This window comes from Dipteris shenzhenensis, chromosome 28 (genome assembly GCF_047967505.1).
Source record: "Dipteris shenzhenensis isolate YYH24624 ecotype China chromosome 28, Dip_SZ_1.0, whole genome shotgun sequence".
In the NCBI taxonomy this organism is placed as follows: domain Eukaryota; kingdom Viridiplantae; phylum Streptophyta; class Polypodiopsida; order Gleicheniales; family Dipteridaceae; genus Dipteris; species Dipteris shenzhenensis.
Genome location: NC_141623.1, coordinates 42,004,536 through 42,030,996, shown reverse-complemented (window position 1 = coordinate 42,030,996; position 26,461 = coordinate 42,004,536). Strand labels below are relative to the sequence as shown.

Here is a 26,461-nt window from a genome sequence, read left to right as displayed (position 1 = left end):
ACTGCAACAAAAGATGTTGGAGAAGCTTGAAGCAGCTCCAGGCCATCACTAGGAGTCAACAAGGTATCTTCGCTGGCCTCCGCCAGTTCGGGATTAACAAGAGGATAGATCTACCTCTTGCTTCATCTCTGCTTCGACTTTTAGTCCCTCTTTCCGACATCGCTTTGTCGCTCCCCTTGTCGAGCTTAGTGGCATCTGCACAAAGACCTGATTTGTTTTCGGAAGCTTATGATGTCGCGCCTCTGCTGTTGCTTTTCCGGTGCCGCATCTCCTGAGAAGGCCAGCAAGGTCAGTTCATGCTGCCAAGGCCACAGATTCCAAGCCAAGTGACGATTCGAAGCCGATGACCATCACATCAGGGAAGAGCGCGGGCTTGAGCCACCTGCTGCTGGAGCTTTTCACCGCTCAAGGGTGCAGCTCTTGTCCCCCTGCTGATCTGCTCGTTTCCAAGCTCGGGCAAGGCCACGCCTCCGAAGTGGCGAAGGATGTGTCTGCCGTTGTTCTTGCCTATCACGTTGAGTACTGGGATTCCCTGCGACAACAACGAGGTCCTCAAGGCCTTGTGCCAGGAAGTGGGCTGGATCGTCGAAGAGGATGGCACCACCTACAAGAAAGTATGTATTCTTCAGGATCTTTTGCAAGCTCGGTTTCCAGCTGCAGATCGAAGCTTTGCAAGAAATCTTTTCCTGCTGCAGATCGAACATCCCTCACTCTCGCTAACAAGCATCACCCTCCTCTCCTCCAACCCGGCCCGCAAAGGTCTTTGGTCCCGCAAAGGTCGTGACTCCTCAAAGGAGTTTGACATGCATCTCCCCCTATTCCGCCGGCGGAATAGGGGGAGATGCATGTCAAACTCCTTGGACAAAGACCTTTGCGTTCAAGCTCTTCGAAACCAACTGCCAATCTTGCATATTGCACATGCCTCCAAAGATATGTGTGGGTGTTGCTCCTTTCGACCATAGCTAAACTTCACAGAGAGTCCGTAGCCAATAGACTTTCTCTCTCAGCTCGCCTGTTGCACGCTCCTCAGTCCAGACTTCATAGCCATACTCTCTCTCCCCCACTCTGCCACTTGTGTGCGTCCCTTGCCAGCCCCCCCGTCCCTTTCTCTGTCTCCTTGATTGAAGGCTCGAGGCCTGCCCGAATAGATTCCTGCATTCTTGAGAGAACCCCCCAGAGGGACACAAAGAAAGAGAGAGACAGCAAGGCAAAGGGAAGGGGAAGAGAGAGAGAGAGATGACAGCAAAACCCACAGCTCTGCTCTCTGTACAGTGATGTAGAAACCGAGGGATTGAGAGAGAGATCTGACGACAAAAAACCAGAAGCTCTGCTCTGCTAGTGATGGTAGATTCCATCTCCAAGAGCCTCCAACTTGGAGTGAGAAAATGATTTCACCTGCTCAGGTTGATCGTAACAGACAGAGCTTCAAAAGCCATAGCTCTAAGCTTTGCTAGAGATGCAGATTTGGAGCTCCAAAAGCCATAGTTGTGCTCTACGAGAGATGTAGATTTGGAGCTGCCCTTTCAAACTCTGATCAAGAAGATCATTCACCTCCTCAGCAGATGTAGATTTGGAGCTCCAAACAAACTGATCAGGAAGATGATTCACCTCCTCAGGTCAATCACAAGATGTGAGAGAGAGAAACACAAAGGAAGGGGATGGAGAGATCTGACAGCAAAAGCCATAGCTCTGCTGTGCTAGAGCCGTAGATTCCAGCTCCACAGAGGCGTCATCCTTTCAGTGAAGACTTAAAGAAGATCATCCCAGCAGATCATCTTTCTCCTCTGTTGGATGAATCCACTGTTGGATGTCACAAGCACCGTTAGCCCGCCACCCTCCTAAACATCAAAAGGAAGTCCTCGTTCAGATAATTCGATTCTACTTCGTCAAATTAACAGAGCTACGGACCGTTGGAGCCCACAACGCAAATGCGCGTTTACCTTCCTGGCAGCAGATTTCAACACGGCCTTCTTCCAACTGCAGAGTAGCAGTCGAAATGCAGGCCCGAATATGCCGGGAGACCTTGAAAGAAACACCCCCAAGCTTTGCGATACTGCGAAAGCAGTCAGCCCAGTTGAATGTGCACTCGAAAATTACCCTGATTCCTGTCTAGCCAATCTTCAACACAGAGAAACAATGCCAAGATGACTCACATGATGACAAGGAAGGAGACGATGCAGAGAGCCCTGCGTTCAAGCTCTTTGTAAGCTCTTCGTCCCTCCCCTCGCAGTTAGAGCTTTTCGTAGCAGCCTCTCCTTGTAAGTGCTTCCCACCTCCCCTCTCAGTTATGAGCTTTTCATAGTAGTCTCTCTATGAATCATCATGCCCTCAACTCTACTTGGCACTCTTTCATGAAGCAAAGCGGAAGTGAGCTTACAAGATCTGAGGACAAGATCTGAAGCACGGGCCAAAAGTAGAAGCAGTTCACGAAGCAAAGCCAAGGAAGTAGGAAGAAGCCGGCGTAGAAAAAGTTACGAGCCTGCGAGAGGACCGTCAACAGTAGGCCAGAGAGGCTCTTACACACAACACTGTTTTTTGGATAGTGCAAACATCTTGGATACGGCTAATTTCGCTCATAAAATGGATGGCTAGAGTTTGATGAGAGTGCAGAGCTGCGCTTAGAGACTATTTGCTGCAGTAGAAGACCACTTGTCGTAGCTTTGGCGTGAAGATATCGAATGGTAGAGGTCGAGTAAATGCATGTCCACTCCATCATATGTACAAAAATGGGCGTTTCTCAAGGTTAATGGTTTCAAATCCAGTGCTCGAGCATGGACATTGTAGTCACATGCATGATTGGAACGTTATCTTTCTCACTCTGAAAAATGATTTATACAAAATTTTACAATTGTCTTGGATTAATTATCAATGTAAATGAAATTTATATTTTTTTTTCATAATTTGAAATAAAACATTTATGATATCAAAATATAATATTTAAACAAAAACAACGCAAGGCATATACTAAGTTTTGAGTCAATTTTATTTAAATGCAAAGTTGATAGATTTAAAAAATAACATTTTCTACATCATTAGCTAGATATTCCTTAGTAGTTATGCAGATGTATGTGATCAATCTTTCACATTGTCATCTATCTTTTGCAAGACATGCATTATAATATGTTTTTCAATCACCCCCTTAAAATTTAGAAGAATACATGCATTTAAAATTATATTCCATCCTTTCATTGGTGGCACACACTTTTCAAGATCGTGTTACTATATCACTGCTCCACCACCTTTTACTACGCCACCACCTTTCATGGCATTTATAACTATACCAACACCTTTCATGAGTGCCATGCAATTTAAGAATTGTCATCATACTGAATCACTACCCTAGCACTTGTCTCCAAGTTTCATAGCTCTGTTCGCACCTGCCTTCATGTTTAACTTCAACCATCGTTTTTTCTTGGGTAACTCCACATAGAATTTGAGGTGCGTGTTTCACGTTCAATACTACCTCGACCACTTACTTTTGTGAGCTCCGATCGTTCTTGTTCTTTTGCTTTGACACCATTGAACTTCCCTCGCATGTGAGGTATCTCCACCTTCAAAAACTTTCCCTTTCTTTTTCGGCATTATTTATGGGGCATCGGACGATAGATACTTCCTGACTTCTACAGTCTACTACAATTGCTTTCACGAATTTTGAAGCTTTTTTTGTAAAAGGAAAAGCATTTATCCTTGTTTAAAAGCTTTCTGATGGAAATGGAGAGTAGTTCTATGCTTCATGACGAGAATGGTGTTTTGTTACTACAAAAGGTTGCTCAAAATGGTGTGTGCATGCTTGAGGAGAATGAAATAGTTTCGGTCTTCAGTTTGATTTCTTCTACCATCAAGATTCACCAGTGTATGGATGTGTCACAGCAAGAGGTTGTGTTTGAAGTGCCATTTGCAATGAGAGGAGATGGGAGGGAATATACCTTGGACATTCAATTCGGGAATAAGTTCATTGTGACTGGGGATAGATTGCCTTCAACAGAAAGAGACAAAGATAAGCCATTCCACGGTGTCGTTGATTTGTTACGTAATTTGCCACCTTCTAATTCTCTTTTTATTTCTTTCCAAATGGTCTCTTCAATTAAATTTGTCAAGGAGCTACCTAAGTCATATGATGGAAATATTCTGTTCGAGCTGCCTCCAACATTCCAGGAGCAAAAGACAGTAGGATTGGAAAACAAGTTTGATGGTCATGTCTGGAGTGAGGATGTTACAACAAATATTGCTAGCTTTAATGGGATAGTTAGATTGAGGAAATGTGCAGGAGGTCAATTGCAATGTGATAGTGAGATGTGTCCTTTCTTTCTGAGATCAGGTGTTAGAAATGAGTCATTGGAAGGGACGATTAATAGAGATTTTAGAGATCTACCAAGTCACAGGTGGTACTCTCAAATGCTATCATTGCAAGACTAGTCCACTTTGCATTGCCAGTTGTCCTTGCAAATTGTACATATGTCTTCCAAGAGATACCATGGAGCATCCAGTGAGTAGATGTGCGATTCACATTGGTTTTCATATGCATGTGGTGGCAGAGGGATCATCTAGGAGTGAGTTGGATGAGTTGAAAGGAAAGGTTTCTAAAATGGTGGAAAGTAAGCATCCTTCTAGGCCTAAGGCTTTGCAAAAAATGGTGGAGGAAGAGATGGTGTTGGAAGCTATCATTCCAAACAATGATCAATCCAATCCTTTGACTGACACTGAACTGGATTCGTTGCTAAAAAAGATGGAGCCTTTGCTTGACAATAAGAGGTGAGGTGTTTAGTACTTTTTCATTACTCTTGTTCTTGAATGCACAGTTCCTACCTTTGATTTTAACGAGTTCAGTTTTGTGCCTGTGTGTAGGGTGTCTAGATGGAAGAAGGATGTGGATGAACAAAAGGGTGAAGGTGAACAAAGCCTTGATAGTATTTGGAATTGAAGTCAAGGAGTAGATACAAATACATCCAAAGTATAGTTTTCCCAAGACAGTTATATTTTTCATCCTTCAATAGATGCCACATTTTCAAGATGTCTACAAAGGGTCTTGGTTCTAGTGTGGACCTAGTCAACAAGATGCGACCCAATGGAGAGCTTGGGCAGTGCTGGGTTTGCTTTGATCATGTGAAGAGGATTCAAGGTTGGTCAACCATGGCTTGTCATGTTTACAACCCTCATCTTCAAGAACTCCAAACAATAGCCATTGGGGATTTCAAAGGTGAGGACACGGAGAGTCAGGTGATTTTTTGGGAATTGTTGAACCAAGTCATGGGGAAAGAGGGTTTTCATAAAGCACACTTTCATGGTTTCATGGGCAATGAAGCTCAGGCAAATTGGAGGGCTGTTAGGATTGTCTTTAATGGGGGCCCAGAGAATGTGATGATGGGAAAGGAGCGCACTTGTTTATGGCATTGGGAAGATAATCTTCATAAGCATGCTACAAAATGCATCCCACCTCATGACCAAGAGGAGTTCAAGATGAGATGTAGACAATGGAAGAATTCTCCAACCAAGGAGGCTGCCATGCATGCATTCAAATCATTGTGTGAATGGCTTGAAAATGGTCATGCAATCGAGGGCAACATCCACTTTATTCAGACATGGCTTATGTGGTGGCACTCAAGAGTTTACCACTGGGGAGAATACATTTTGAAAGTGAGTGACTTGAAAATTTTAACATTTTTAATCCATTAAAATCTTGCATCACTGCTTCCTCCTTACCAAAGTTGATTTCTTATTCTTGTGTAGGAGATGGAGGCTGAAGAACGTTACCTTGTTCCTAGGACTAACCTATCTGAATCAATCCATGTTAGTTGGTTGAGCACAAACAATGGCGTCAAGTATGTGTCGTATGATGCATGCATCACTGACATGACTGTAGCAATCTTGCAAAGTAGTAAACAAGGATCCTACATGAGAGGCAAACATATTGGTGAAGGTCCAACAGTGCAAAAACTGAGAAGAAGAGAATCTATGTGGAGTAAAAAATCCTATTCGAAAAGAAATTTCATTGACCTTACAAATGATGTGGCTACAGAACATGGAGTGGCACACAAAGGTGGGATTGATCTTGGAGATATTAGAACAATACAGAAGAAAAGACCAAAATCCATGTCCCTTGCAATCCATAAAGATGACTCCCACAGACCTGAGTATCAAACAGTTAGCACACCAGTGCTAAGAAAAAGACATTCAGGTTCAGTTGTGATTGACAATAACAATCTTGATGGTTGTGAACAAGGTGTGGCAGAGGTGCAAATACATCAGACAAAGTGGGCGATTCGACATACGCAGGCAGGGAGTCAAGTCTGTTGCCAAGGGTATCTACATTGAAGGGAGGGAAGTGTAACAAGTTAATTGACTCAAAGGGAAGAAAAGGAGCTTTGGGAGTCCTTGCACCTTCAGTTCTATGGGGATAGCGTGGATCACTCTTGGAATCCAACAACAACAATTGAGGCGTTGCAAGAACCAGCGCCAACAAAGTGGAAGGTTGCTAAAGGAACTAATATCAGCTTGGAAGAGTTGCATATTCTTATAGAAGGAGGATTTGTTCTGGAAGAACCACTTCAAAAAGGTTCAAGGAAATTTGAGCAGGGCCATAAAAAACGTTTGGAGAATCAAGCGAGGCCTGAATTTCGAGAGGGCCACAAAGTTGTCTTTAGAAAAAAATGAAGTAAAGATATGTAGGCAAGGATGGATTCAGCAAGGGTTATGGAATGTGAGGTGCTTCATGTGAATGAGGTGGAGCCTAAGGAGCACGTGGAGTTTATTGTTGGTACAACTAGGTCTCGCATGAGGGGGCTTCAATATATAGTGACCATATCTGTTTTTCCATCTTGCACTTGCGAAGACTTCCTATTTAGGTCTGGAAGATTGGATCGTTACATTCCTTGCAAGCACATTTACTACATACTATTGCAGTACTTGGGTCTAGATGCTGAAAATCACAAAGAGGTCCACCAAGCATCAATGACAAAACAAGAGCTTTACAATGCACTTTCAAGAATCCCGTGATGTGGACATACGTACCTACTACTGTAGTCTTCTATGGATAGAGTTGCGCTGAATGTTTGACACATTGGTGGATGCATTCCCTCATCCTTGAAATCTTTCTCTATTGGAATGATTTCCTCTTTGCTGATTCTGATGTTGCTGAGAATGATGCTAATGCTGATTCTGATTTTGCTGATGATGACCACTTTTTTGATATGATCTACCTCTGCCTCTACCTCTACCTCTTCTTCTGTCTGAAGCTGTGAATGCCTGATCATTAGAATGACCTTTACATGCTTGAATTGCCTGAGTCTTGAGTTCTTCACCAAGAAGGATTGACTGAAGTTCTTCCAGTGTCAGAATTCACCGTTGGATGGCAATACTCTGGACTAGATTCTCATATCCCTCCCCTAGTCCATTCAGGATTACTTGAACCATTTCTGCGGGGTTCATAGCCTCTCCTGCTGCTGCAAGTTGATTGTTGTAGTCTTTTATGCAGAGTACATAAGCATGACCGGTTTCACTGCTGTTGCGGAAGCTCTAGTTGATTTGGTTTCTCAGTGTGAGAATCCTAGATGTGTTCTTCGACTCATAGAGAGCTGCAAACATATCCCATGCTTCTTTTGATGTCTTGATTGTGCTGAGCTGTCCTAGCATGACATCTTGCACATTCCGCTTGATCAGATGATAGGCGTACTTATCTTTCTTATCCCATTCTGCCTCAGCTCGGGCAATGGCAGGATCTGCTTCTAGTGCAAAAACTATTTGTGTAGATGTAGATCCTGCTATTGGTGATGTGACAACAGATGGAGTAGAGCTACTTGTGGTTGGATCAACCAATGGTCTAGGGGATGCGTCGATTTTACGAGCAAAAACCTATGAGCAGGTTTATCCGAGCATATTTTTCAAGAGATTTAAAAAAATATATTTCTTTAGGAAACATGGTTTTTACACTTTTATTTTCATTAGAACTAGATCCCTTTATCATAAAAATATACAGACTAGTCACTCATTCATTTTTAGACAACATAATTTTCTTATTTAGAGACATCCCTTTGTACCTTTGTTATTACCTTAAAAAAGTGTTGATTCCTTTAAGAAACATCCCTCATAATCACTCTCAATGTAATAATACTATGTATATATATTTACTTATTAACACATTTATATCATATGTCAATATCTTTTTAGTATTTTTATAGCATAAATAACAAGATATTTATGGACATGTTTCTAAAGAAGTTTAAATTACTATAAATAAGTATTAACTTGGGCTTATATATCACTCTCATAAAATACAAGTAATATTTAATACTATATATGCAAGATTTTCCAAAATATAACTCCATTGATTTGCTCAAATGGGGTGTTCCGATCAATTTGAGTGGTTGAATGACTATATTTGGACATTGGATATGAAAGTTATGTCACTTTTAAAAGTGTTATCCAAGGTACTTTCGCTAGCGAAACTACCTTGGGAGACCTGCTTCAAAGGGGTTTCGTTGGCGAAACTGCCTGGATGGATTGCTTCAATGAGTTTTCTTTGAAGAAACCCTTTCATGAAGATAGGTTGAGAGAGGGTTTTTAATGTCACCCCCTAGTAAGTAAAAGTTATAGGAAGGATCATAAGGGAATTTTCATAGAGAAGTCTACTCTACATGTGGGTTTCTTCAAAAGCCATCCCATTATGCTCTCACCATTCCTAAAGATTCACCTAAAGATTTTTGTATAAAATAGGCATTGCTATAATACTTTGCATATTTCTAAGTGAAACTATGTTTTCTTCTGATCGATTTTTGCCATACTTATGCATAGTTGGAAGCTTTTTTTTTCCTTCGCTTGGACGTTCGGAAGATTTTGCTCAAAAAATGCTCGTCCCCTGGTCTAGGTGTAGACCCATCGACATACTTCCATTTGTCCTGAAGTACAAGAATGGTCTCCATTCGGTATTTCCATGTACCGTAATTGGAGTTGTCTAACTTAGTAGATGCCTCCAAATTAAGGTTGCTAATCATAGACATGGTGCAAGAAATGTACTAAAAAAGTGTCGTGAAAATCTCTGTATGAATCAACTGCAAGTACACTGACTGTACCAAGTGAAATCTTTGAACCGTTGGTGAAGATAGAACTGCAATATATAAAATCTGATTTGTATTACAAGGCTTGTGGCAATGATGCCGAGAATAGCCAAGAGGCTTTACGAGGCTGAAATGATGTGCACGATGCCGTGAGATAGCCGAATAGGCTTTACAATGGTGGCATGTGTGTGTGAAATCAAGTGCTATCTGCCCACTAAAACAATTTGCAATGCCTCGGTACTCTCTGAAGTCTACTCTCACTGAACTGATGAACGTAAGGTTTCAGGTAATGTAATGATTCGAAACCGTATGTGAGCGTATGGACTGACTCCGAGTAGCAGTACTAGTCGAGAATTTCGGGCATGGCTTAGATTGGCAACTTGGGGAAATTTAAAGCGTCCCCTCTATGGCAATCTAGTCTACTTTGATCTACATCTATACCAACCGTCAATCGATCAAAGAACAATTGTTCTTTTTTAGTGCTGGGTCAGATGCATCGATGTAGAGGCGAATGTGTGTGAAGGAAGTGGTTTTGTCAGTGAGGCTCAAATGTGAGTGTAACTTGCATCAAAATGTGCATGTGATGTGATGAGTGCGTAGAGCATGAAAAATCGAGCGACTTTTCTTTTTGGAGTGCCCTCAAATTCTTCCTGGATCAAGAGATACGACTTGATCTAGGTGGAGGGGAAAAAGGAGTATAAATGTGCTCAATGATGATGTGTCACTGTGGGTCACATGCAATGATGATGTGGCACTGTGCCTAGCAAGAGGTGTGCCAGTGGATCCTTGTGTTGAGGTGGTAGGAGTGGTCACATGAAGTGACTATGGAGCACTATGTGTGCTTGCAGAGGGCAGTGCTGACTGGACAGCTGAGGTGGCAATGTTGAAGTGGCACAGATGATGATGTTAGCAGATGACGTGGTAATGCTAATGTGGCAGATGACATGGCACTAATGATGTGGCAGGTGACATGGCACTACTGATGTGTCAGTGATGACATGGTTGATGAGCTAGTAGGATGACGTGGCCTATTGATGTGGTAGTGATGATGTGGCTCTGTGGATAAGGTTATGATGTGGCAGTGGAGATAAGGTGCCACATGTTTGGTTTCTATGGGTGCCACATGTCATGTAGAGATAGGACTGAAAAAATCTTCAAGATTCCATCGATGATGCCAATTCCGTCATCTCTCTCGTCGACTTGTGGAAGCTTGGAGGCTGCCGTGAGGCCGGTTTGGTGTGGAGAAGGCATTGGTTGTCTGAGTTGTAGTCTCGTTAGCATCGAGCTGGTTAGCGGATGGCAATCGTTGCTGGCAGATGAGTAGGAGCTCGTCGTGGAGGGCCATTGTAGAAGCTCGTTGAAGGAGCTTTGGAGCTTCCGGTACACTAGCCTTTGAGAAGGGCTTTTGCTTGTTGGTCGTTGGCGTTGCAGTCGGATAGAGAGCTAAGGATGTCGTGGAGATGCGTGCAGCCAGAGAGCTTAGGCTCTTGTTGAATAGCGCTGGAGTGCTAGAGCATTGTCGCAGGGGCCTTTGCAACAAGGTGTCCATCGCTTGAGCCATAAAGGCTTTGCTGCAGTTGTTGATGCACCGCCTCAGAGGTCATTGAAGGAGGCTGCGGGGAGTCCTATCAGTTTGTTGAAGTCGCCTCTGAGTGGAGTTTGAGTCTGAGTCTCCCTCTTTGATGGAGCAGAGAGGTAGCTTGCAAGAATGCAGCCGCCAAGGAGATTCCGTTAGTTGAAGTTGGATGCTCGATTGGTGGCGCTTGTTGCAGGAGCTGAGATGTGTGCTGCCGTTGAGCTCGCTACAACCGTAGGGTGGTTGCCATTATAGTCGATGCAGCTGGTTATAGTTGGAGAGCTGTAGGAGCCCTTGCCGAGGAGGAGCTCACATAAGATGGCACAAGAGTTGATGGCAGCTTGAGGAAGCTCTGTGGCATAGTTGTGGCAAATGTTGCTTCGGCCGTCACTCGGGTCTATCTCCCTTCTTTTTCGCTTGCAGTTTTGGATGGATGAGAACTATTTACGAAGTTGCTTTGCGTTGAAGCTCCTTGAAGCTCTTTGGATGCTCACAGGAGCCAAGTTGAAGGGCTTCCTCTCTCTATCAGAATAGATCCAAAGTCTCTCTCTCTCACGAGAAGAATGAACGAAAATCTCTCTCAATGGACGGGAATTCTCTCGACGAAAAGAAGCTCACTTGATGAATGAACTCTCAGTCTCTCACACTCTCTCAAGAAGCACAATGCCTCAGTGGAAGGCAAGGGAGCTCTAATACCATGACAAAATATGAAGAGGGGAGAGGAGAAGAGTGGAGATGAGGAGAGAGGGCACAGCTAGAGAGTACACGACAAATGACTAACTGTACACTAGATTTAGTTGAAAAAATAGAATATATACAAACCCATTTAGGGTTAGGGTTAGGGCATCTACCCCTTTCCTTTATAGTACTCTATAAGGTTAGTGCTATGCACATATGATCACATGATGGTGCTATGCACACGTGATCACATGATGTTGAGCGTGAACTCTCAACAAGGAGCTATAAAGGAGGAGGAAATATCAGATGATGAAGGTATATGTCACCAACCTATTGTTACACCATCAGAAAAGCCATTGCCACGGTAGGTAAGGCACCTCTACAACCATGATAACCAGATGCCTATGTCTGTTGAGCAGCATGCAGATGGACCAAGGCGGGCGGTCTCAGAGAATCAAGGAGCAAAGGAGGGCTTCTGCTCACATAGTCAATATGGCCTTGATGGCTAAGATTATTGCAGAAGTTAAGGAGCCTGTGAGTTTGGAGGAAGCAATTGTAGACCGAGATTGGAAAAATGCTATGCAAGTAGAATATGATAGCATCATGAACAATGAAACTTGGGAGCTGGTAGATCAATCACCTAACAGAAGGGTTATTGGCACCAAGTGGGTTTGGAAGGTAAAGTATAAGGCCGATGGGACTTTGGAAAAGTACAAAGCCAGATTGGTTGCATAAGGATTTTCGCAGGTTGAAGGGTTTGATTTTTAGGAATCTTTCGCTCTGCGACTACCAGAAAGACCACTATTCGCATAGTACTATTGGTGGTTGCTCATAAAAAGTGGCCAGTTTATCAAATGGATGTTAAATCAGCATTCTTGAATGGTGACCTCAAGGAGGAGGTGTACGTGGCTCAGCCACTAGGGTTTGAGGCCCCCCATTCTGAGAACAAGGTATGTAAGCTAAAAAAGGCTCTGTATGGGCTGAAACAAACCCCAAGAGCATGGTACCAACAACGGATAGACAAATTCTTTCATAAATTAATCTTCAAAAGATGTGCCTCAGATGCTAACTTGTATGTGTATAGGAAAGGTGGGAAATATGCTATTATTGTTCTATATGTGGATGATCTCCTTATTATAGGTGACTATGAAGACACGATCTAGCAGAGTAGAAAGGAATTGAGCACAGAGTTTGATATGACAGGATGCACTACTGTTTGGGGATTGAAGTCTAACAAGAGCCAAGCAAGATCTTCATCTCTCAACAGAAATATGCAAGGGAGATCTTGAAGGCATTTGGTATGTTCGAGTGCACGGAGATAGCTACACCTATGGAGGTAAATGTGAGGCCGTCTATGGAGGATGCCTCACCAACAGCATACATCGGGAGGTACAGGAAGTTGGTCAGTAGTCTCATCTATTTGTGCAACACCAGACTGGATATCAGTTTTAATGTTGGCATTTTGAGCAGGTTCTCCAATAAGCCTCGGGAGAATCATTGGAATGCCAGGGATGTGGGTGCTCAAGTATGTGAAGGGCACTCTTGATTATGGCATCACCTATGGTACGGGCACTTCCTTGGCTGGTCATTGTGACTCAGATTGGGCTAGAGATGTTGATTCCAAGAAATGAGTTTCTGGATATTGTTTTTCTTTAGGTTTAGATATCTTCTCTTGGATCAGTATAAGAAACAACCAACGATGGCATTGTCTTCAATCGAGGCTAAGTACAAGGTAGCATGTTTTACTGCATGTGAAGCAGTGTGGCTGAGGAGGACCTTATGGCACATGGGAGTGCAAGAGGATGAGGCAACTGTGCTGAGGTACGACAATCAAAGTTGCATGGCCATTGCTAAAAATTGAGTGTTTCATGCACGCACAAAACATATAGAGATTCAGTATCACTATGTGCATGATTTGATCGAGGACAGGATAGTGGAATTGGTCTACTCTCCATTAATAGAGCAAAATGGAGCAGATATCTTCACCAAGGCACTTGGGAAGGATCAACTTCAGGGTCATCTTCAGAGACTCGGCATTGGGCCGAGAAGGTAGTTCACCTACAGGTGGACATTGAGGGGGGGTGTTAGATATGCTCAATGCCCCACCCTCTTGGTAACCACCAATGGTCCAAGGTGCTCAAGATGTAAGGTTCCCATATGAGGAAAAGCCACGTGTGAGCCCAAGACACTGGATGGATCCTGACTTGCATGTCAGATGAGGTCTATTAATGAGACCGTTGATGGTAGAAAGGTGATTGTGTGGGAGCCCCTTATTCTTGTTGGGGCCTGGGGGCCAGCTGGCCCCTAGCTGGGAGGTCCCAGGGGGGCCAGCGGGGCCCCTAGTGGGGGTTCAGGGGCAAGAACCCCCGAGGAGATGGTATAGGAAATATTCCTTGAATATTCCATGGATGACTAGTCGGCTCCACCGACTAGTTTGATTGGTCGGTTTCACTGACTAGGTTAACTGGTCGGTTCCACCGACTATGTTGATCTGACTACCGCACTCATAGCTATAAAGAGGCAACCTCCCCACTCCATTATACCAAATTAGATCTTCCAACTAGTAGCTCTTCACCTAGTATCTGTCTAGATCGCCATCTAATCTCCATTGTGGGAGCGCACGGGTGGACGGAGCCATCATCTGTACTACGTCAGTATTGAAGGAAAATTTTGTTCATCTCTAGTTTGCTATGTACTCTCTATTCTTTGTTCAGTTTTTGTTATGCTGCACCGTGTAATTTAACATCTCTTTGTTTTGGACTGTCTATTCTAGACTGATCATTTCCATGGCGTCGCAACATGCAGTCCACCATGGCTTGCAAGAGAAGGCTACAAACAGAAAAGATAAAAAGCTTGGTCAAGGCACAAGGAACAGATTCCAGGTTTAGGAAAGCAATGGCACAATATCAAAATGGCAATGGAAGACACTTTACAGAGGATCCTTGAGCATTGTAAGCCCCAGTACATGAAGAATGTCAAAGACAAGAATGGTTGTTGTTCCAAAACACACATAGACTTTGACTTAGCCTGGCAAGCTATCAATGACTTGAGATCTGGTCACGTTGGAGCATTTCTCTATGGGGATCGATGCCCATCATTAGGGGAGAATTGGGGTCTCAAAAGGGCCTCCAATTAGTGTTTCCTAATTTCAAGGGATTAGAGAGTGATTTGAGGTGTACCAATGAGAGTGCTAGAAGGTGTGGGGCAATGGTATGTTGAGGTGGAGGGTGGGCAGGCCTACAGAGAGCCCCTATTGGTTGCTCCAATTACACTAGGGACCACCCAAACCATCCCTCCCCTCTTAACCCATGTTTGACCCTCCTACCAGGTGCACCTCCCCCACATGAACCCAAAACTGCCTTCAATGGGATGGTAGGGCCCTTGTGGCGAATTTTTCTTTCCCCTCCCTCTTTCTAGGATCTCTCCCCCCCACTGTTTTGGTCTAGCCTACCAAATCACTCAGATTTGAACCAAATCCCATGCATTTTCCCTCTCCCACCTCTTTCTCTGCTCCCTCCTACTCTGGCCTGCTTGCTGCAGCTCCTCTCTCTCTCTCTCTCTCTCTCCCCTCTCCCTCTCCTGTGCCTCTGTTGGAGCTTCTCTATCCCTCTTCTTCTCCCTCTCCTATGCCTCCGTTGTTGTTGCTCAGTCCCTCTCCTTCTCCCTCTCCTGTGCCTTTGTTGCTGCTGCTCTATCCCTCTCCTTCTCCCTCTCCTGTGTCTCTACTGCTGCTGCTCTTGTCCCTCTCCTTCTCCCTCTTTTGTGCCTCTATTGGAGCTGCATTGCCTTGTGTAGGCGTCCCATTCTTGCTATTGCAACCTCTGCAAGCATGGTGAGGAGAAAGGCTACAAGACCACGCAATGATGTGACCTCTTGTGTCTTCCACAACACTAGAAATGCATTGGATGAGTGGATCCCTTGCACCTACAGCTTAAATGACTGGATAGTGATGAAAGGATCAGCCAAGGTCCACATAAGCTTCCCAAGAGGAAGAGAGGTGACGTCTTGCATGAGTGGAAGGGGCACGCCTTGAAGTTCAAGTTTGGGCAGAAAGGATGGCTCGCAAAAGTGCAACATGTTTACATGGGAAAAGATATGCGGCTTGCTCCATCATTCAATCAATCTAGGATACCATCACACTGTGAGCCTTTCTATCTATGTACCTTTTTCACCTGTAAGTGTAATGAGTCCATTTGTAAATTTTGTGCTTGGTTTCTAAGAGCTCTTATTCATGGTGGCAGATGTTTTCCCTTCGGACCTCGAGGAGTGGGAACCAGTTGAATCATTCATAGGCAAGTTCATTACGATTCATGAGGATTTAGGTAAGCAAATGCATGCCGGGGAGAAGTTGGCCTCCTTGCGAATGAAGAATGTGTATTGGTATAATGCAACATACATCACTCCAACAACATCATCAAGCTATGGCCGTCTACAAACCATTGCACCACCACAACTTCAAGACATGGATTGCAACAATGTGGACTCGAGGACATTGCCATCGTACAAGATTGCAAAGGATGTGGGCATGGCCATGAAGTTTACATTTGGATCCAAATGGGCAAGGTTATCTTGGTTTACGCCTCTGCACATTTTTGCTTCTTTATTTCAGAATATACATATGCATAGAACAAAAACTATGTGGTCCTACAAGCGTGTAGATGAAAACGCTTTTGAAGATTTACTTGGGATGAATTGGGGAACCAGGTCAGGTGACCAAAAGGGTGATGTGTTTCAATGTCATGCATGTAAAGACAATGTGGTTATTAGATACCATTTGTCATGCCAAATGTTGTATTTAGCTTTTCAGTACAGGTGCTGGAAGAAAACAAATGGCCAGTGGTTTCCCCTAGACTCTAATGATGAAGACAATACGGGGGTAAGTTTGTCTATTGATTTTGAAGAGGAAGATGTCAAGAATGTGAATGTCACATCACAATGGACTCTAAGGGACGTGCGAGAACACCTATTGGTCATGGAGGATGGCATGTTAGAGTCCTTCTACTTTACCTTAAATGGTGGTAAGATCAGTCGCCATGTGGAGAAGTGTATGCATAGTGCCAATTTCATTCCTCCTGCAACTTTCAAGATTGCTAACAATGTGTTTGACTAGTGTAGCATTTAATTTTTTGTCTGCCAAATCCTAGTTATTTCTTCAAAAGATGATGGTCAATTAAATTAAAATGTTATTTCTTTTAATGTTTTCTCCTTTCAGTTCATGGTGGTAAATGTTTTTCAAAAAATTTGGGGATTTTATGATTAATTTTAATTTTTAGGGTTTTGAGATATATTAAGGGGTAAGAGCCCTTTTTACATCACATTCTCACTTTCACATTTAGAGAGCCATAGAAACTCCCATCCTCCCTGCATCAACTGCTATTTGCCATGGATTCAGCTAGAACTACATTCCATGACTTCATCTCATGAACTACATTTGCAGATCGTGAGGAAGAGCTATTTTTAGTGTTTGATAGGACTCTAGATGTCCTAGGCACATATATGTGAGCCAAGGATGACTTCTCAAATCTCATCCTTTACATGCAAGATAATTTGTCAAATTTTTGCCTATACACTTGATCACACTTCAAAGAGATGGGTTCCCATAGATTACATAAAGTATCTGTTTGTAGAGGAACCCATGTTTCTAAAGCGCTTGGCCCACTTTTGTGACCACCTTACAGATGAAGGGTTTAGGACAGTCAAAGTTCAAGACATCCTAGATGCAAGGATCACAAGAAATACAGGCACCAAATTCATTTCATGGGAGATGACATTCATCTTCCTTCTCCAAGAAGGAAATTTAGAGGAAGAAGCCTCATCATCTAGCACCCCCTCTATTAGAACTACTGATCTGGTCATCCCTAGACTACACTCAAACATGTACATGGAAGAGAGTCTTGATGATCCAATAGAGGAGATGGAAGCAGCTCAAGCATTGAGCCTACTTCAAGAGCCCCTAGTAGAGCAAGAATCTGCATCGAAGACCGTTGACCCAGACTCAGAATTATGTCCTTGTCCCCCCTCATCATCAATGGAGAAGAGTATGTATTCCTCCATGACATAGAGATTCTTTGTGGACTATGGGAGGATGAGGCACTCGGAGTCCTATCGGGGTTCGATGTTGACACAAGTGTCAAAGATCCTGGGTTTTAGGTACTGAAGACCAGACAATGGAAGACTTTCTCTTGACGACACTGGTTTCAATGAGGGATGCACACATGTCCGTTTACAATGCACAACCCTCTCATGCAGAACCTTCCACCTCCAACACAGGTCAGGAGAAAGCGTCCACCTCCCAAATGGAACATCACACAGCACCTAGTTCCATTAACATTACAAATGAGGAAGGGATAGAAGCCGACGATGCTATAGTGGTAAGTTCGAACAATATTTTTTATTTTGATGTTCTTTCAGTATAATTTGTTTTGTCAGTCTTCTAATGTTTGTTGAATTGTTGTAGATGCGTTCGAGCTTGATAAATTATCATCTCAACGGGTAATGTTTGCAACACATTTGGGCGAGATCATTCTTTGGCCTATTACCTTGGCAAAGTCGCAGAGCATATCGTGGTCTTTCACGGCAAATTTTCTCCTCGAGGTCCTTCGAAGCTGCTAAAGTGCAAGGCATTGTCGCGCACTATCAGATACTCCAACATTACTCGAAATGCCGACAAAGTCATTTTGGTACACCACCTGGATGTTATCAATGCCTTTGGATCGAACATTCATGGCAGGGCATTGACGGCAACGGCTATGTCTTTGGCAATAGGAGAGGAGGATGTTAATGCTCTTGCAGCTAGATTTATATCTAGGAATCCACTAGGGGATTCAAAGTCCCCTATTCTCGATGTACTCGAACTAGCCAAGAAGAAAGATAGCCTGTGAGGCCTTTTGTATATATAAACATATATTTAAATGGATACATGACTACATGTCTTTATTATTTGTTTTAAGTTATCATTGCTCGTCATGAATTCCATTGTATTTTGTTTAAGTCATTGATGATATAATTTCTCCATCATTTTAATTGTGTTAATTTAATAGATTTCTAGCCAATTTAGTATCATTTTCACCAATTCTAGGTATCAAGAGTTCATTTCTGTCAAATCCTAAATGAATTTCACCGTCGTGCAGAAGGGAAAAGTGTTTGCACGTCGCCAGGACCCCAAAAAGCCCAAATCCCACCACGGTGCAAATTTGGGCATTCTAGAATCATGAATTATTGTCTCTGTCATAGATTTTGTATAAAATTATTCATTTCAAGAATAAGATTAGATACAAAGTGCTCACTTGTACAATCAGCAGATAACAATCCTTGTGCATACCACGTACACTCATTTGCTTGATTCTTCTATGACTGATGCCAATCTACTTGTTGCTGATTCACAAGAGTCTAGATCAATGCAACACACATACCATTTCTACATTTTAGATGATAGAGAACATGACACCTTATTTGTGCAGCATACTTTTCTATTGCATTGGGAATATCTGTAAAAAGAAGATCCCCATTTTCATGATTTGCATGGACATGCTACTCAGTGATAGGTGGCAAAGCTATGGCAAAAGGCTATGCAATGATAGGTGGTCAAGGCCAGAGACTACACTACGTGAAGCAGTGCAAAGATGCACGATGTAGTCAGGCCAGTGATTGCACAATGTGAAGCAGGGCAAAGGTGCCATGTGTCAAGCTCTACGGTGGTCAAAATGATAGATTGTGTCTCATTTTTACACCAATGGTGCATCATGATATCGAGAAAATTTTTTATGAGAGCGTGGGTCCAGCCCAAATTCAAATTCTCACCCAAGAGCACGTCATGCCACGGTCCCAAAATGGCCCCGAAAATAGTTCCATAATTGGCTACACCCAAGAAAATCTTGACGCAACATTGACATGTGGTATCATAGATAGCCACACAAAGCAATAGTCAAACATATGTAGTAGAAAACCTATAGCAATGTAGGCAATAGGATAGCTCAGCGACGGTGACTAGCACACAAGAATAGATAATGGCAAATAGTGGCCAATAGACAAAGTGACACATGGCATATTCCAGTGTACTTTTAGCTTGACACGTGGTAGCTCACTTCCAACACCCTAATATAGTGACATGTAACACCTCTAGCTTCTAGAAACTTGCAACCATATCATGCCACATACATCATTTCATTTACATTGCATAGTCACAATATAATAACACATTTTCTAAATACTTCCTTTTTATTTATTTATTTTGGGCAATGCTTGTTTTATTTTTCAACTAGACCCTTATGTTAGTCTGGTTTATTGTCCCACCTATGAGCAAGTGATGGACATACTCATTAAACCATTACTTCAACAAGTCTTCCTACTTCCATAGTTGTCTGAGTATTTGCCTAAACCTCTTGCAACTTAAGAGGGAGAGTAAATGGATAAGCTGCCCCTAGTTTGTCCATTTTTTTGCCAAAAAGATTGCCAATTTAATTCTTGATGCAATTTTTCCTTTTCTACTCCACCCTCATCTTCTATGTGCAATAAGAGGGGGTTTTGAGATTTTGAGATTATATATTGCATATATTGTACAAAAGAGTGGTATAAAGGGAATTGTACCTAAAGGCATAGGTTATATGTAAAGAGAACTTTGTGATTAGAGTTCTCCTAATTAGGGTGTCTATGTAACATTAACATTATCACCATGTTCCATGAGAGGTGTATGTTTGTATAGAGATCTTGGACTTGTGTTGGTTGCCTCCCTCGTCTCTCACACTCCTCTGACATCCCTCAACAACATGGGAACTTCATAGGTGCCTGTGCACAACCTTTTGTGGGTAGGTTCAAATAGGCTGAAAAATAGCATCGATAGGGTTGCTTGGAAAAATGTGATTTTCCCCATGAAAAAGGAATTATTAGGCATCATTGACTTAAATATGGAAGCCTTATTTATGAGAATCATATGGTACAAGGTCTTGCTCCATGTTTAGGGACCTAGAAACTCTTGCTCCAACAAGGACTTCACACAAGAACATCTATGGATTGAGAGACAATGGCAAACCTCACACCGTTGGATCTCCACCATAGAGTCTCCTTTGATAGGGAGGGTTTTCCCCTCAATGAGGAACTTGATGCAAGTTTGGTGACATCCTCTAATAGGGATTATTTGGGCCACCCTTGATGCAAGGAGGAGCTTGTGTTCTAACTACTCAACTAGCACCCAAAGTTCCATGACCAAGATGGTTTCATACTAGGGCACAAGAATCATATTAATTTATTGGTGTGGTGCAATGGACCCACTAGATCCATAAGGGTCTGTAGACTAGCATCCAACTAAAAAAGATCTACATTTGGACATGGATCATGGCTAGAGAAAATGAGTATAAATAGACCTCATTAGTGTTGCACAACGGACATGCAAATGATCACATATTGCCTTTAGAGGCTCCTAGTGGCCCAATTAGCAATGCTTGTAGGATGATTGGAACGATACTAGATTCAACGTGTTTTTACATGTGGTTTTGTATCTTGCTTAACTGAAAGGTGATTTGCCTTTTTCATTGCCTTGATTTTCCTATCCTAGTGGGTAGACATGGAGAACCATGAGCTTAAAGATCCAAGATTTGGCCCCACTCCCCCTACATGACCCAAGTTCTCACTTGAGGACAATCTTTGAGAGACATTCACATGCGTTGCCACGTGGAACCACAACACTCTCAATTCAATTTCCTTATTTCTTTTGATTTATTTGATAAGTAGTAGATATATTTCAATTACCTCAAGGTATAGACAACCCTATATTATGACAATGTACAAACTCATAGCGCATGACTAGATTTTTTATTTTCCCATGACTTTTGAAGGAGGAAGATTGTAGAGACCTCATACTAGACTTGAATGGTGTCCTGCTCTATTCTTTAAGGAGATAACATGTTTTGAATATTGCTAAATAGAAATTGAAAATCATCATTACATGTGCAACACACACACACAAGGGTACATACATATATATACTTAAAACTATCTATAGTGAAGAATATATTAGCATGATTACTTCATACTTTTATTTATGTTTCTTGATGCTAATTTATAATATAAACTCAATTTTTCAACTTAGTATTTTTAAAGAGAGGTAGAAAAAGAAAAATAAATTTTTTAGAGATGAGACTAACACAAGGTCCATCGAGCCTGATCCTCCTTGTAAATATAAGGGGTAATGATTTTATCATTTTCCTAGACTTAGGTTATCACTTTTCAAAAATTGAATCCCAAAAAATACAAGAATAAAAAATTTCTTGCATGAGATTGTGAGTTGTCTCTTTGATAACATGAAATTAATCATCACTCCGATCTAATGAGCTGGACTATGATAAGCTACATGTTGGGAAACTAGTTTTTCAATAGTGCATTCGCCATGGTCATTTTGTTCAATTCCCTAGTCTTGCTCACCGTCAAGAACATGCATAAAAAGGGAGATTTGTCATCGTTAGGTAAAATCATTAGTTTATAAGATTGTCCAATTCAAGCATAAAAAGATATTGCCATTTCAAAAAAAAACTAAATAATAAATTTTAGAGCTTCAAAAAGTGGAAAATGTAAGAATTTTGTAAAATAAGAAAGTGAAAATAAATCCATACATGACGTATGGGGAGAGATGGCACACTTCCCCTCTAGTTATTTAGTGCCCCTCTCTCATTAGATTATGCTTTTAGCTTTTCTTTTATTTTTTCTTTTAGCTTTGTTTTCTGCTCAAACTTTTGTTATGCTTTGGTTAATTCAAATGCAAACATATTACCTTTGATGGTTGGTAGTGAAGTCTCTCTATAGATAATGCTCATATTAAACTAGACATTTGTTGGCAATGAGAACACATGAAGAGAAGTAAATTTAAAATAGGGAGTTAGATCAATATATGACTTCATTGATTTTATAAAATAAACCTCATAATACATAGAGCATACATACAATATTAGTCTTATGTTCATTTGCATGTAGTGTTTGTGGAAAATGGCATGAACATGGCCTCTTTGTAGCATTCCATGAATTGCACACACACACACACACACACACACAGGCACATACAAATATATACTTAAAACTGGCTATAGTGTAGAATATATTAGCCTGATTACTTCATAATTTGTGTTTCTTGATGCTAATTCATAATATAAACTCGATTTTTTAATTTAGTATTTTTAAAGAGAGGTAGAAAAAGAAAAAGAATTTTTTTAGAGATGAGACTAACACAAGATCCATTGAGCCTAATCCTCCTTGTAAATATAAGGGGTAATGCTTTTATCATTTTCCTGGACTTAGGTTATCACTTTTCAAAAATTGAATCCCAACAAATGTGGGGGTTAAAGGTCACTGTGCCTTAACCCCGGTTATGTACAATACTCAAACACATATACAAATGAATGAAAAAAGAAGATTAGGGTGGTTCTGCACCCACCAAAACTTGTGTGGTTCTCTGTCTCTCTCTCTCCTTCTTCCGTTCTTGCTTCCGTTGAGAGCACTCTCAACTGGTATCAGAGCTCGGGTGATCTAGCTGAGCGTGCGTGAATGCTTGGAAGCTCAGCAGCTCTGTGGGAGGAAGGAGAAGCTTTGTGGGAAGCTTTGTGGGTGACTTTACTTGCATCCGAGTGTGCAGAGACCTTGGAGGAACCTTTGGAAAAGTCACTTTGGCTTTACGAAGTGGTTTTGAGAGCCTGTTAAGAGCTTTCAAAGAAAAAGTCGTTTTTTGAGCTTTTCCCTGTTCCGTTCGATGACAGAGACTCCGTATTGACTTGTGGAGGCAACTATTGCTTGCTTTTGGTGTCCACATTACTTCAGGAGCTTGGAAACACCTTCATTCTTGAATTTCAGTGGATTTCTGACTCACTGTGTCAATTCCTGCGTTTTTTGCTCGGGTGTTGGAACTCAAGTTTGGAGCAACCATTTGCAGATCTGTCAGTTCTGGTGGACTCAAGAGGTCCTAAAACTTCTATGTTGCTCATCATTCGCACTCCGGTGGAGTTTACAGATAGCTCTGTTTCCAAAAACGTTTTTCAGTCCGTGTGTTGGACCCAGTGATTGAGACCACGGTTTCCAAAACCGTCTGTCCCATTGCGTTCCGGACGCCCAAAAACCCCTACCTATCAGTTCTTGCGCGAATCGGTGAAGGATTTTCAGAGTTATAAATCTCTGTGTATTCGATTTCGTCTCTCTGTTATGCATTTTTCATACTAAGGTTTTGAAACCTTAGATTTATGCCACATGGCAGTGGATAAGTATTGACTCCCATTTCTCACTCATCGGTTGGGATTTTGGAGTTCTGGCAGAAGAGAGATATTTGCAGATTTTCTTGCTGAGTCCGATTATGCCATGGCGCCCATGTTTTGAGGCATCTCAGGTTCTATTTTCAGTAGCGCTCATTACCGTGGGACTATGATTTCTTGAGCATACCTTATGCAGATCACTCTGGTTGCAGTTTGAGCAGTGTGCGCTCATTCGTGTATGCATTGGGTTGCAATGGATGATTTATAGGCCATTTGGATGCATTGCGGTCCTTGTTGGATGCGCTGATAGGCCCAAATTGCCTTGTGGGATGCTATTTTTTTATGGACGCTTTACACATGGATGCTATTTTATGCTGAGGGACAGCTTTGAAACATTGCAGGTGATGCACTGATAGTGCTATGCTCTCTTGGATGAGACATTATTGATGCATATGCCAGTGGACAGTGTTTATGCTTGAGTCATTTGGCACTTATTGGCATTTTCTTTTGGGCCAGATTTGCTCATATGGATGCATAGTATATGCACATGAGTCAGATGCATCTTTTGATGCTTTGAGCTTTGAGCTTTGGTGATATTTCAGTCTATTGTGGCATACACATTTGGTGCACCTAGTATTTGGTGTGATTCTCTCTTGCAGGTACTAGCATTTGGGATTTTGCTTTATTTGCATCATGGCATCCTCTTCCATGACTGAAAAGGAGTTTTTCAGCATTAAAAAGTTTGATGGGACAAACTTTTCTTTGTGGAAAGAACAAATAAGGGATGTGCTTATTCAAAAGAAGCAGATTAAACCCTTGGCAGGGATTGAAGGTAAGCCTGCAAATATGTCTGAGGATGATTGGAATGAGTTGGATGCATTAGCAAAGTCTACTATTAGACTTCATCTTGCAGAGTCAGTTTATTTCACAGTAGTAAATGAGCAGACTACGGAAGATTTGTGGAAGAAACTGTGTGCCACTTATGAGAAGGAAAGTGCCTCTAATAAAGTTTACCTCATGAAGAGGTTGTTTGAGCTGCAGATGAAGGAAGGGGTCTCCATTGCTTCTCATTTGAATGAATTCAATATTATTTTCAGCCAGCTTCAGGCTCAGAAAATGAATTTTGATGCGGAGACTAAGGCAATATTTCTCTTATGTTCATTGCCATCCTCATGGGATACCTTCTGTACAGCTGTCAGTAACTCTGCACCTGGTGGAGTACTGAAATTTGATGATGTTGTGGGTAGCTTATTGGCCGAGGAGATTAGACGGAAGTCTATGGATGGCAACAAGCAGGATGCAGCCTTAAATGTGCAAAGGGGCAGATCACAGTTCAGGGGGAAGTCCCAAGAAAGAGGGAAGTCTCGTAGCAAATCCAGGACACGGAACATTGAGTGTTACCATTGTGGCAAGAAGGGCCATATGAAAAAGGATTGCTACAAGCTGAAAAGAGAGCAAAAGGATAAGAAAAAGAATGCAAATTGGGGTGCAAATCAAAAGGAAGAGAGTCCAAGGGAGGACAAAGGAAAAGTGAAGATCAAGGAAATCAATGCAGTCACACGTGATAGTGACAATGATGTTCTCTTCATGTCTAGTTTATCTGCAGAGTTGCTTACCACTTCAGATGATGCATATTCCCAGGATTGGATTTTGGATTCTGGTGCTTCATTCCATGTTACTCCCCATAGGGAATGGTTCTCCACTTATGATAGTGGAAAGGCAGGTTGTGTGCATCTTGGAAATGACTATGCATGTGACATAGTGGGAGCAGGTGACATAAAGTTTTCTTTTGCAAATGGGTCTGCATTTGTTTTGAAACATGTGAGACATGTGCCTAAGCTGACCAAGAGTCTTATTTCAGTGGGTCAGCTAGATGATGCTGGTTTTCACACCACTTTTGGCTTTCAGAGTTGGAAAATTCAGAAGGGCTCTATGCTTTTGGCCAGGGGTGCCAAGTGTGGGACTTTGTATCCCTTACATGTATCAGGGGTATTTGATCATGTTGTTGCAATAACCGAGCAGCCAAGCACTTCTTTGTGGCATTGCAAGTTGGGGCACATGAGCCAGAATGGAATGAAACTCTTATGCCGTTTGGGCTATGTACCGCATTTGAGTTTCTCTGATTTTGAATTTTGTGAGCATTGTCTCTATGGGAAGCAGACTAAATCAGCCCATAAAAGAAGGGGAAAGAAAGAGTTTGAAATGCTTGATTTGGTGCATTCAGATGTATGTGGTCCCATGCCTACACGGTCATTAGGCGGGGCCGAATACTATGTGACATTCATTGATGATGCAACTAGGAAAGTGTGGGCTTATGCTATAGCTCGGAAGAGTGATGTATTCCAGGTATTTCAGAAATGGCTGGCCTTGGTTGAGAATCAGTTAGGTAGAATGCTTAAATGCCTACGGACTGACAATGGTGGAGAGTATCTCTCTCATGACTTTCAGCATTTCTGTGATACACGTGGGATTAAGAGGGAGCTCACATCCCCTCGTACTCTAGAGCAAAATCCAATTGCAGAAAAGATGAATTGTACCATTCAAGAAAGGTTGCAATGCATGCTTTCCAATGCAAGTCTTTCTGGTGGTTTTTGGGCTGAGGCAATGAAGACTGCAGTGCATGTGATCAATAGATCACCTAGTAAGAGTTTGGATGGTGGTATTCCTGAAGAGGCATGGAGTGGCAAGAAGCCCTCTTACTCTCATTTGCGTATATTTGGGTGTGAGGCATATGCACATGTGCCAAAAGAGCTTCGAAAGAAGCTAGATCCTAAGTCTAGGAAATGCATCTTTCTAGGTTATGGTGAAAGTGGAGAGATGGGCTATCGTCTCTGGGATCCAGAAGCAAAGAAGATCATACGCAGCCATGATGTGGTCTTCAATGAGAAGAAGATGCATAAGGCACCCATGAGGGATGTGGAAATGAGGAGAAT

At 42.1% G+C, this 26,461-nt stretch overlaps 1 pseudogene; it reads right to left on the bottom strand.

Moving 5' to 3' along the window:
• Window positions 1-398: 398 nt before the first annotated feature.
• Window positions 399-26,461, bottom strand: part of LOC147883582 (polyol transporter 5-like) — a 42,946-nt pseudogene continuing 16,883 nt past the window's right edge.